Source organism: Orycteropus afer, unplaced genomic scaffold (genome assembly GCF_000298275.1).
Source record: "Orycteropus afer afer isolate SDZICR_OR568_19922 unplaced genomic scaffold, OryAfe1.0 scaffold00030, whole genome shotgun sequence".
Classification (NCBI taxonomy): Eukaryota; Metazoa; Chordata; class Mammalia; order Tubulidentata; family Orycteropodidae; genus Orycteropus; species Orycteropus afer.
This window is the reverse complement of record NW_006921617.1, coordinates 1,068,641-1,080,140: the sequence shown is the minus strand read 5'-3', so window position 1 is coordinate 1,080,140 and position 11,500 is coordinate 1,068,641.

The following is an 11,500-nucleotide window of genomic DNA, read 5'->3' as shown; positions in this document are numbered from 1 at the left end:
GCAAATTCTTCTGCTAGTTGGGGTTTAGTCCAAATCTGCATCCTTTCCTTCAAGGCTCAGGGGTCCAAGATTATCTTCTGTGTCTGTATTTATTGGTTTCCCTTTTCTTTGTTGAAGAGGGTCTGTGCAATCCTTCTGCCTAGTCTGCCATCTTGCCCCAGCGACTGAAAAGTCAAGTTTTGTTTGGTTCCTTGCTGTTCCACCCACCAACTGAAACATGCTGCACAACAGTGTTTCACCAGGTGCTGTCCGGTGGACTGTGAGTCACAGTGACTCCGTGTGTGTTGGAGTACAGACACATCCTAGGACTTTCAACTGCTGATTTTATGGAAGGTGATCTCCAGGACTTTCTTCTGAGGCAAAATTGGGTGAGCTCCAACCTCCAAAGTATCAGATAGTAGCTGAGTATGTTAACTGTACCATACAGCTTTACCCAAATCTTTCCTCACATGTGTAAAAAGAGTGACAATACTTAACCCACAGAGTTGGTAGGAATGAGTGAAGTATCTTGTGGGAAATATTTGGCAGATTACCTGTCATGTAGGAGGCATTCAGAAAAAGATAGGTTAGTTTTCTATCTTTTCTCCCTTTTTGTTCACAAATTGTGCTCCAAAAAATAAATTCTTTGGAGTTTCAAGGTTTAACCACCAAGCCTTCTCCAAGGGAAGTTTGAGATGAAGTCACATTTAGCATCATATCTTTCTCAACTCCATTTAAGTTAAGAAAGTTTAGACAGGAAGCTAGGGGGCCAGTGAGTTTACATTAATGTCAACAATTAGAATAAAGAAGGTGAAAATGATTGGACACTAAGAGTGTAATCAATGTTTCTGAAGTGTACACGTAGGTATTGTTGAATTGGTGTATGTTTTGCGGTATGTATTTTCAACCACACATACACACATATACGCACGCACAATTTTAAAAATAGTTCTTGTGTTGTTATGTGCCCTTGAATTGGACCCGATTCATAGTGAACCTTTATTGGGTTGCCGAGGCAGTATCACTATGGAAGTAGATTGCCTAACCTTCCTTCTGACTAGTGGCTGGTGGGTTTGAACCGCCAGCCTTCTGGTTAGCAGTCAAGCACCTTAGGCACTATGCTACCAGAGCTCCTATTTAAAATGGTAGTTAGAAAGAATTCACATAGAGGCTGTCATGACTACATATTAAGGTTCCATTCCAAGGCAAACAATAATTATTTTAAATCTTTTTATTTTTTGGCATTCCCTGGTGGTAAGTTGTTTCAGTTTGAGAAATGCTGAACGTGTTCTTCCCTTTTGATGTTCTAACTCCAGGTCTTTGCACATTTCATTATAATACTTTATTTTCTCCAGCCACCCTTTGAAATCTTCTGTTCAGCTTTTTTTTTTTTTTTTTTACTTCATCATTTCTTCCATTCACTTTAGTTATACTACATGCAAGAACAAGTTTCAGTTCTCTTCTAACAACTGTTTTTGGTCCTTTCTTCCTTTCTTGTCTCTTTAATGAACTTTGGCTCTTTTCATGTATGATGTTCTTAATGTCATTCTACAACATGTCTGGTCTTCTGTCATTGCTGTTCAATATATCAAATCTATTCTTCAGATGGTCACTAAACCCAGGTGGGATGTTGTATTTTGGCTCTTGTGAACTTATTTTAACTTTCTTCAGTTTCATTTTAAACCTGCCCATGAACAACTGTCTCTTCCACATTTAGCCCCTGTGCTTGTTCTGATTGGTAGTACTGAGCTTCTCTATCATCTCTTTCCAATGATGTAGTTGATTAGATTCCTGTGTATTCTATGTGGCAAGGTTCACGTTTATAGTTGTCACCTCTGTTGAGAAAAGATACTTGCAATGAGTAAGTAAGTCTTACAAAATTTTATCATGCAATCTGTAGTGTCATTTCGATCACTAAGGCCATGTGTTCCAACTACTGATGCTTCTTCTTTGTTTCCAGTTTTCTCATTCCAGTTATCAGTGATTATCAATGCATCTTGATTGCATGTTGGGCTAAATTCAGGCTGCAGAAGTTAGTCAAAATCTTCAAATTCTTAATCATTGACTTTAATGGTTGGTGAACAAATTTGTAAAATGGTACTATTAACTCGTCTTCCTTGTAAGTGTATAGCTATTATCCTATCACTGACAGAACTGTGCTGTAGGATGGATCTTGAAATGTTCTTTTTGACAATGAATGTGATGTCATTCTTGTTCAATTTTTCATTCATGACAAGTGGACTATATAATCATCTCATTCAAGATGGCCAATACCAGTCCATTTCAAATCACCAGTGCCGAGGATATCAATTCGTTTTTGATAAATTCCAATTTTCAAAGATTCATACTTTGTACATTCCATGTTTCAGTTATTACTGGTTGTTTGCAGTTGTTTCTTCTCATTTTGAATCATACTACATCTGCAAATAAAGATCTTACAATCTTCCCTCCATACTCACCATTAAGGTAGACTTTACTGTAAGGAGGCAACTCTTTTCCTACTTGTATTTTCAGTGCCTTCTAACCTGAGGGTTTTATCTTCTGGCACTATTTCAGACAATATTTCCCTTCTATGCATGAGGATTTCAGTGACCAATTGTTTTAGAAGTGTATCTGGCCACATCCTTCTTCCTCATCTGTCTTAGTCTCGAAGCACCACTGAAACCTATCTGTGATAGTTAATGTTGTATGTTAACATACTAGACCATGATTCTTAGTGGTTTAGCAATGATGCAAATATCCCCCATAATGAGCTCTGATATAATGTAATCACTTCCATGATGAGATCTGCTATGGGCTGTCAATCACTTGGAAGGGAGTTTCCTTCCAGATGTGGTCTGCTTCCAGTATATATGGAAAAGCTTTGGGACAGGCTTTGTGTTGGATCTAGATCTGAATCTGAATCTGGCTCATCATCTCTGGCTCCTGTACTTGAACAAATGGCCTGCAATATTTCTACTGATCTTGGTATTGTTGTCTTCATAGCCTGTGAGTCAACAATCTACCCCTTGACCTGCTGATTTTGGATTTGTCAGCCTCTGGAGCCAAAAGCCTGCTGTACTGCTGCTGATCTTGAGTTCATCAGCCTTTGCAGCTGCATGAGTCAGAAGAAGACTCCCACTTGATGTTTGACCCATAGAGCTGGGAATTGCCGGTCTCTACAACTGCATGAGCCATTTCCTTGAGATAATTTTTTTTTTTTTTTTCTCTCTGCATATAAGCTTTACTGGTTTTGCTTCTCTAGAGAAACCAGCCTAAGACATTGTTCATCATGGGTGACCCTGATGGTATTTGAAATACCACTGGCATAGATTCCGGCATCATAGCAACACACAAGCTACCATATAGTAAAAGAAACTGGCAGCTACATGGTAGAATGGAATACTATGCAACTTTACAGAATAATGGTGAATCTATAGAACATCTCATAATGTGGATGAACCTGGGGTACATTACACTGAGTGAAATAAGTCAATCACAAAAAGACAAACATTGAGGAGAACAAAAGTAGTGAACAAGGAGACATATGAAGCAATGAATAGCTAAATGGCATGGCACAGCCACTTAAATTATTACAATAGGCATTGTGATCAGGGAAAGGGCCAGATAATTGGTTCCACTTTCCCAGGACTGCACTCTCCCAGGTATGATTTCCAGGCTTACCCTGAACAACCTCCCAGTGACACATCCCCTGCCACTGCCAGTGCTCTGCTACTTTATTTTTCTCTCCTTTGTTTTTCATTTTAGTTCTTTCTCCTCTATTTTTTCCCTCTTTTCTGTTTCTTCCCCTTCCCTTTGTCCTTCTTTTAGTTTGATCTGGCAGAGCAGGCACCCTGCCCCTCACAGCTTATACAGTCATCAGCATCCACCTTGGCCCCTTCCCAGTCAGTAGTATGTCTTCCTGGAGCACAGATGATGCATTCCTGCCTCAGTAGTGTTTGGCAGCAAGTGCTTTTGCCAATACTGTGCTGCTTTCTCTTCTTGTTTTATACTTCTTAGTCCCCCTCTCTCTCTCCATGCTTGTTTTCTGTTTCTTTTCTTTCTCTTCATCACTTTTTCCCCCTGCCCCCATGGAGCCGGTGCCTTCCCTGGCAAACACTGTAGTCAATAATAACCACTACCACCCCTCCATGGACGAGGTTTCAAAGAGTGAGTGCCACATTCCTTCTGCAGCCAGTTTTGGTGGTTAGCACTTGCATCAGTACTGTGTCATTTTTCTTTTTTCCTTTTTTCTTTCTTCGTCATCTTTCCCCCTTGTTTTCTTCCTTTTTCCATCCTCTTGTTTGATACCTCAGAGCAACTGTCTTGGCCCTTGCTACTTGTGTGATCAATAGTGCCTACACCTCTCCCTCCATGTTTGGTGGGGTATGCTCCCACAGAGTGAGTACTGCATTCGTATTGCAAGTGTGTTTGACAACTAGTACTTGGGCCAGTATTGTGCTATTTTTCCTCCTCTCTTTTTTTCTTTTTCTTTGTTTTCTTTCTTCTCACTTCTACCTTCTTCCCCTTTCCTCCCCTTCCCATTTTTATTTTTTCCTTTTTATCCCCAATGCCTTTTTCCTTTTTTTTTTTTTTTTTTTGGTTCTATAGAGCTGTATGGAGCTCTGGTAGCATAGTGCCTAAGGTGTTTGACTGTTAACCAGAAAGCTGGCAGTTCAATGTCACCAGCCACTCCATGGAAGGAAGACTGAGCAATCTACTTCCATAAAGATTTACTGCCTTGAAAACCCAAAGGGGGCCACTATGAGTCAGAGTCAATTCCATGGCAGTGAGCTTTTTTTTTTTTTTTTAATTATGGAGCTTGTGCCCTGACCCTCACCCTCTCCTCTATCAATAGCACTCTGTCCTTTCCCTCCATGTTCAGTGGTGCATGCTCCCATGGGGTGAGTACCACATTCCTGCCATAGCCATGTTTGGCAGCTAGTACTTGCTCCAGTACAATATGCCACTCTCTTTTATTCCCCTATTCTCTCTCTCTCTTTTTTTTTCTTCTTAGTTCTTCTATCTTCTTTCCTTCTTTTTTCTTCTTACTTATTTTTTCATCTTCTTTCCCCACTTTCTTTTTTATTGCTTTTTTCTTTTCTTCCCCAACTGTTGAGCGCCAGTAATCCTACCTAGCCATAAACACCACACCTGCTTCAACAACTACTGGGTAAGCGACACCATCCATTCCAGAATCACTAGATTGATGATGGACAGCAATCACACCTGCTTATACTGCTCTCAACTGCTCTACTCAACAATCAGAAACTCACACCTATGCTTACACTCACTACCAAATCCACCTGGAGACAGGTGGTGAGTGCCCCAGTGCTGCCAAACTAACAATCAAAGTAGCATGCCCATTCTGTCACCAAGGTATATTAAAACATAACAGTATAATAAACAGGGTGGAGCAAATCAACATATATTCAACAGATACATAAAATAACACCATAGTGTCTCAGACACTAGAGACTATCTCAAGACACATATGATAAAACAGGACAAGGTATTGGAAGCAAGTGACCAAAATACAAAATACAAGTGACCAGAAAATCTTCCTCTAGAAGATTTATTATGCTATTAGAACTACCTGATAAGGAAATATATTTAGGTATTTTCAATGGATTGAGAGAAAGATCAAGGAAACCACAGACATAGTCAAAGAAATCACAGAGAAAACTCTGAAACGATTCAGGAAAACAATAAAATAACAAATTGATAAAATAAATGGAAAATTAGGAATTATACAAAAGCAGGAAATAGAAATCCAGAATATTAGTTCTAAAATTTCAGATATAGATAACATATTGGAGGACCAAAGGAGTAGAATTGAATCCATGGAAGACAAAATTAGCTAAACTGAAGACAAATTTCTTAAGACTAATCTGTTAGAGGAACAATCAGAAAAAAAGAATGAAGAGAAAGAGAAGGCTTAAGAATTATCTGGGAAACCATCGGAGTAATAACTTACATGTGACCAGAATTTCAGAATAAGAAGAAATAAACAAACAAACAAAATCAACAACAACAACAATAAAATTGTCAAAAATTTGTAGGAAGGAAATTTCACCAATATCATGAAAGAACAGCAGATCTGTGTCCAAAAATCTGAACAAACCCCAAATAGGATAGACTTCAAAACAAAATCACCAAGACATATCACAATCTCATTTTGCAAAACCAAAGGAAAACAAATACTGAAAGAAGCTTGGGAAAAGCTAAAAGTTATCTACAAAGGAAAACCAATAAGACTATGCTCTGATTTATTGGCAGAAATCATACTGATGAGAAGGCAATGGGATGATATATACAAAACCCTGAAAGGAAAAAAAAAAAAAAAATGCAGACTGTGAATCATATTTCAAGCAAAGATATCCCTCAAATATGATGGGGAAGTTCAGACACTTCCAGGTAAACAGAAAGGAATTTGTAAAAACAGACCAAACTTACAAGAGATACTAAAGAGAGTCCCTCAGACTGACAAGCAACAATGACACATGACAATGTAAAATTAAGACACATGACAAGTTCATACAGAAATCAATACAGATATGGAAGTATCAAAAGTAAGAGTAAACCTACAAGACTGAAAACAGGGAACAAGACAATTTGCAAACGACACACAACAATGTAAAATTAAGACACATGACAAGTTCATCCAGAAATCAACACAGATATGGAAGTATCAAAAATAAGAGTAAACCTACAAGACTGAAAATAGGGAACAAGACAATTTGCAAATGATGACAACTACAAAGGAAAAGAAGATAATAAATTGTGCAGTTATAGAACTTCCAAAAGGAGAAGAAGTGAAGATGATATTGAGATAGAATGGACTATTGTAAACTTTGGAAGATAATAATAAACTAAAGAATGACCTCAAAGAAAATTAATAGACTTTCTTAATTAAATTAGAAAGATTGAAGTAATAAAGTCTTAAAACAATAGCAATGAAGGAAATGATAAGAAAATCTGGAAGCAAAATTAACTCAGCACAGAAGAATATATGGAACAAAGAAACCATCCACACCACACACACACAAAAAGCACAGCAACAGGAGAGCAGTAAATCCATACCTATCAGTAATTATACAATGCAAATGGATTAAATGCACCAGTGAAGGTGCAGAGAATAGCAGAATGCATAAGAAAACATGACTCAACAATATGACATCTACAAGAGACACTCCTTAGACATAAAGATAAAAATAAGCTAAAAATCAAAGATTAGAAAGAACATATCAAGCAAATGGCAACCAAAAAAGAGCAGGAGTATTATTATCTGAAAAAATAGACTTTTAGGAAAAAAACAGCAGAAAAAGACAAGGAAGAGCATTATGCAATTATTAAAGTGTCAATTCAGCAAGAGGACATAACCATAATAAATATGTATATGTCAAATGAAAGAGTTCCAAAATACATAAACTAAACTATAACCAAATTGCAAAGAGAAGTATTATTCACACTAATAGCAGGAGACTTTAATACACCACTTTTGATGAAGAACAGATCAATTAGAAAGAAATCCAACAAAGATACAGAAGATCTAAACAACACAATCAAACAAATAGACCTCATGGACAAATATCATATATAGAAGACTACAACCAAAACTATACATTCTTTTCCAGTGCAAATGGAACATTCTCAAGAATGGATCATGTGAACATGGGACCATGGAAACAATTAGTCCAAAGATAAGATGGACCATGAGGACCTCAGCCTTCATGACCCTGAGACCAGAAGAACTAGATGGTGTGTGGTTACCAATGCCAACCACTTGGAAAGGGATCAAAACTGCAGATCCTGGGTAGAGTAGGTGGAAAACTGTGGAACAAAATTCAAAAACACAAAAGTGAGCAGAATTACTTGTGGGATAGAGTCTTGTGGAACCCCCAAGACTATGGTTCTGGGTTACCCTTTGGGCCTAGAAATTGACTCACTCCCATGGATTGGCTCTCAGCCCGAGAGTAGAAATACCTACATACAGAAAGCCTACTCCAGGGTGATGCACTCACCCACTCTAGACAGATGCACCCCTTAGAGCAATCAGTCATGATACACTGGAGGGGCAGTACTCATATAGAGGGAAAGCTGGATAAATGGGAATACATAGTTAAGAAGGGAACAGGGAGGAGGTAGTCACAGGGATGGGAGGGAAGGATAGTTTGTTATGGTCAGGGATGATAGGGCATGAAATCAAATGTGCATGAACAGTTGAATGTAAAACAAATTTGCTCTATAAATTTGCACACAAAGCACAATAAAATTTAAAAAGAGGAACAAAAAACATCATTGGTGGAGATTAAAAATGAATAAATAAAAAAAAAAAATAATAGACTATGTGAGGGCACAAAACTAGTCTCAATAAATTTAAAAGCATTGAAATAATGCAAAGCACCTTCTCAGATCACAATACCATAAAATTGTAAATCAACAATGGTAATATCAATGAAAAAAAAATCTAATACATAGAAACTGACTAGCACCCTTCTAAAAACTATTGGGTAATAGATAAATTTAAAAAAAAAGTGACACAAAAAATCCTTGAATTAAACAAGAATAAAAATACAGCATTCCAAAAATATTTGGGATACAGCAAAACTGATGCTCAGGAGACAATTTATAGCAATAAATGCCACATCACAATACAAGCCTTGAGTTACAATTCTGAATGATTCTACGACCATAATATAAAAAACTCAGGCAGTATCAAAGAAACTAGAAGGAATATGTAGAATCACCGTACAAACAGAATTGGTCAATGTTCAAGCATTTCAGAAAGTAGCATGTGATCAAGAATAGATGGTGCTAAAGGAAGCAGACCAAGCTTTACTGAAGGTCTTGGTGAGAAACAAGGCTCCAGAAAATGGCAGAGTATCAATTGAGATGTTTCGACAAACACTGTAGTGCTATAAGCCCTCATTGGTCTATGCCGAGAAATTTGGAAGGTAGCTAGCTACCTGACGAACTGACTGGAAGTAATTTATATTTGAGCCTATTCTAAATAAAAGTGCTCCAACAGAATGCAGAAATTATTGAAAAATATCATTAATATCACATACAAGTTAAGTGTTACTGAAGATAATTAAAAAATGGTTGTACCAATACATTGACAGGGAACCAACCACCAGAAATTCAAGCCAGATTCAGAAGCGGACCAGGAATGAAGGATATCATTGCTGATGCCTTATGGATCTTGGCTGAAAGCAGAAAATACCAGAAAGATGTTTTCCTATGATTTTTGACTACACAAAGGCATTCAACTGTGTTGGTTACAATAGATTATGGAAAACAAGATGAAGAATGGGAATTCTAGAACACTTAATTGTGCTTATGTACAACCTGTCCATAGACCAAGAGACAGTCTTCCAACAGAACAAGGGGATACTATGTGGTTTAAAATGAGGAAAGGTGTGAGTCATTTCACCATATTTATTCAATCTGTATGCAGAGGAAATAATTCAAGAAGAAGTAATATATAAAGAAGAACACAGCATCAGGATTGGAGGAAGACTTACAACCATCCGTAACATGAAGATGACATAACTCTGCTTGCTGAAAGTGAAGTAGATTTGAAACACAGATGAAGATCAAAGACTATAGCCTTTTGTATGGATTACATCTCAATATAAAGAAAACAAAAATCATCACAACTGGACAAATAAGCAACATTATGATAAATGGAGAAAAGACTGAAGTTGTCAAAGATTACATTTTACTTAGACCTAAAATCAACATCCATGGAAACAGCAGTTATAACCAATGATGTATTGCATTGGAAATATCTGCTACAAAACACCTCTTAAAAGTGTTCAGGAAAAAAAAAAAAAAAAAAAAACCACAATGATGTGTCTTTGAAGACAAAGGTATAAATGACCCAAGATGTGGTATTTTCAATTATGTCATATCCGTGTGAAAGCTGGGCAAAGAATACAGGAGACCGAAGAAGGCCTGATTACTCTGAATTATGGTTATGGCAAAGAATATTGAACATACCATGGAATGCCAGAAAAAGGAACAAATCTGTCTTGGAAGTAGTGCAGCCAGAATGCTCCTTAGAAGTGACAATGGCAAAACTTTGTCACATGTACTTTGGACATGATATCAGGAGGGACCACTCTCTGGAGAAGGACATCATGCTCAGTGAATTATAAGGTCAGTGAAAAAGAGGTAGACCCTAAAGGAGACACAGTGGCTGCAACAAACCAAACAAAACCAAATTCACTGCCATTGAGTCGATTTCAACTCTAGTGATCCCCTTTGGGTTCCAGAGGGTGTAAATCTTTATAGAAGTAGGTGCCTCATCTTCCTTCTGTGGAGCAGCTGGTGGGTTTGAATCGCTGACCTTCTGGTTAGCAACCAAATGCCTTATCCACTACACCACCAGAGCTCCCTCAACATTGGTTGCAATAGTGGGGTCAAAAATACCAACTATGAGGATGGTGCAGGACCAGACAGTATTTTATTCTGTTGCACATAGAGTTGCTGTTGTTGAAACCATCTCAAAGTCACCTAACAACAACATATAAAACTAACTCACTGCCTTTGAGTCAGATACAACTAATAGTGACCCCTCCTTGAGCTTCTGAGGTGGTATCACTATACAAGTAGACTGCCCAACTTTTCTATACACACGCATATATATGTATGTTTTTACTGTTAGCTCCTGCCTACTTATTTACAACTTATGTCAACTCTGTGTGCATCAATTCCAGATGTATCAAAGACTTAAGTAAGTTTTAGAAGACCTTGTAGAGGAATAATTTTATTTCTAAAATATTTGTTACATTACCAGTGTGCCAATAGCAACAACACAAATTCGGATGAATTAGAAAATAATTAATCTGTTAATTAACAATTAAGCTAATAATAACTAAGCTATTATTTCATAGCAGGGGGTTATCAAAATTTCTTATAAATGACTAAATAGTAAATATTTTAGTGCTTTTGGTCTACATATGATATGTTGTTGTTGTTGTTGTTGTTGTTTGCCGTCGAGTTGGCTCCAACTCATAGCGACCCCTCCTTGGGTTTCCGAGGCAGTATCACTACGGAAGTAGGATTGCCCAACCTTCCTTCCTAGTATGATATGTTATATACCTTTTTTATTAAGAAAATTTTTAAAATTGTGAAAACTATTCATAGCTCACAGGCTGTAATAAAACAAGGCTGTGGGTTGGATTTACCCCTTGGTTTGCTGATCTTATGTGATACTCAATTCCATGACATATGAAACTGCTCTATTAATAGCAAAAGTACATGTGAGACTAAAATCTAAAAAAGTACTGTATGCATTTGGATACATAATTATAATTTACAAGTACAAATGTCTCAAACTGCTTCTGGTAAAGCAACCATACTTTACCCGTTAGGAATTTGAGGTTCAGAGTGGTCCAGAAATGGTGCTGATTGAAGCAAGGACAATCTTTCCCTTTTACATGTTCATAGGACTGCTGTCTTTAGACAGCATCATGATCTGCTATTGGGTGCAGCTTACATAGCTCATGTTGCATTTGACATGACTTCACAATTA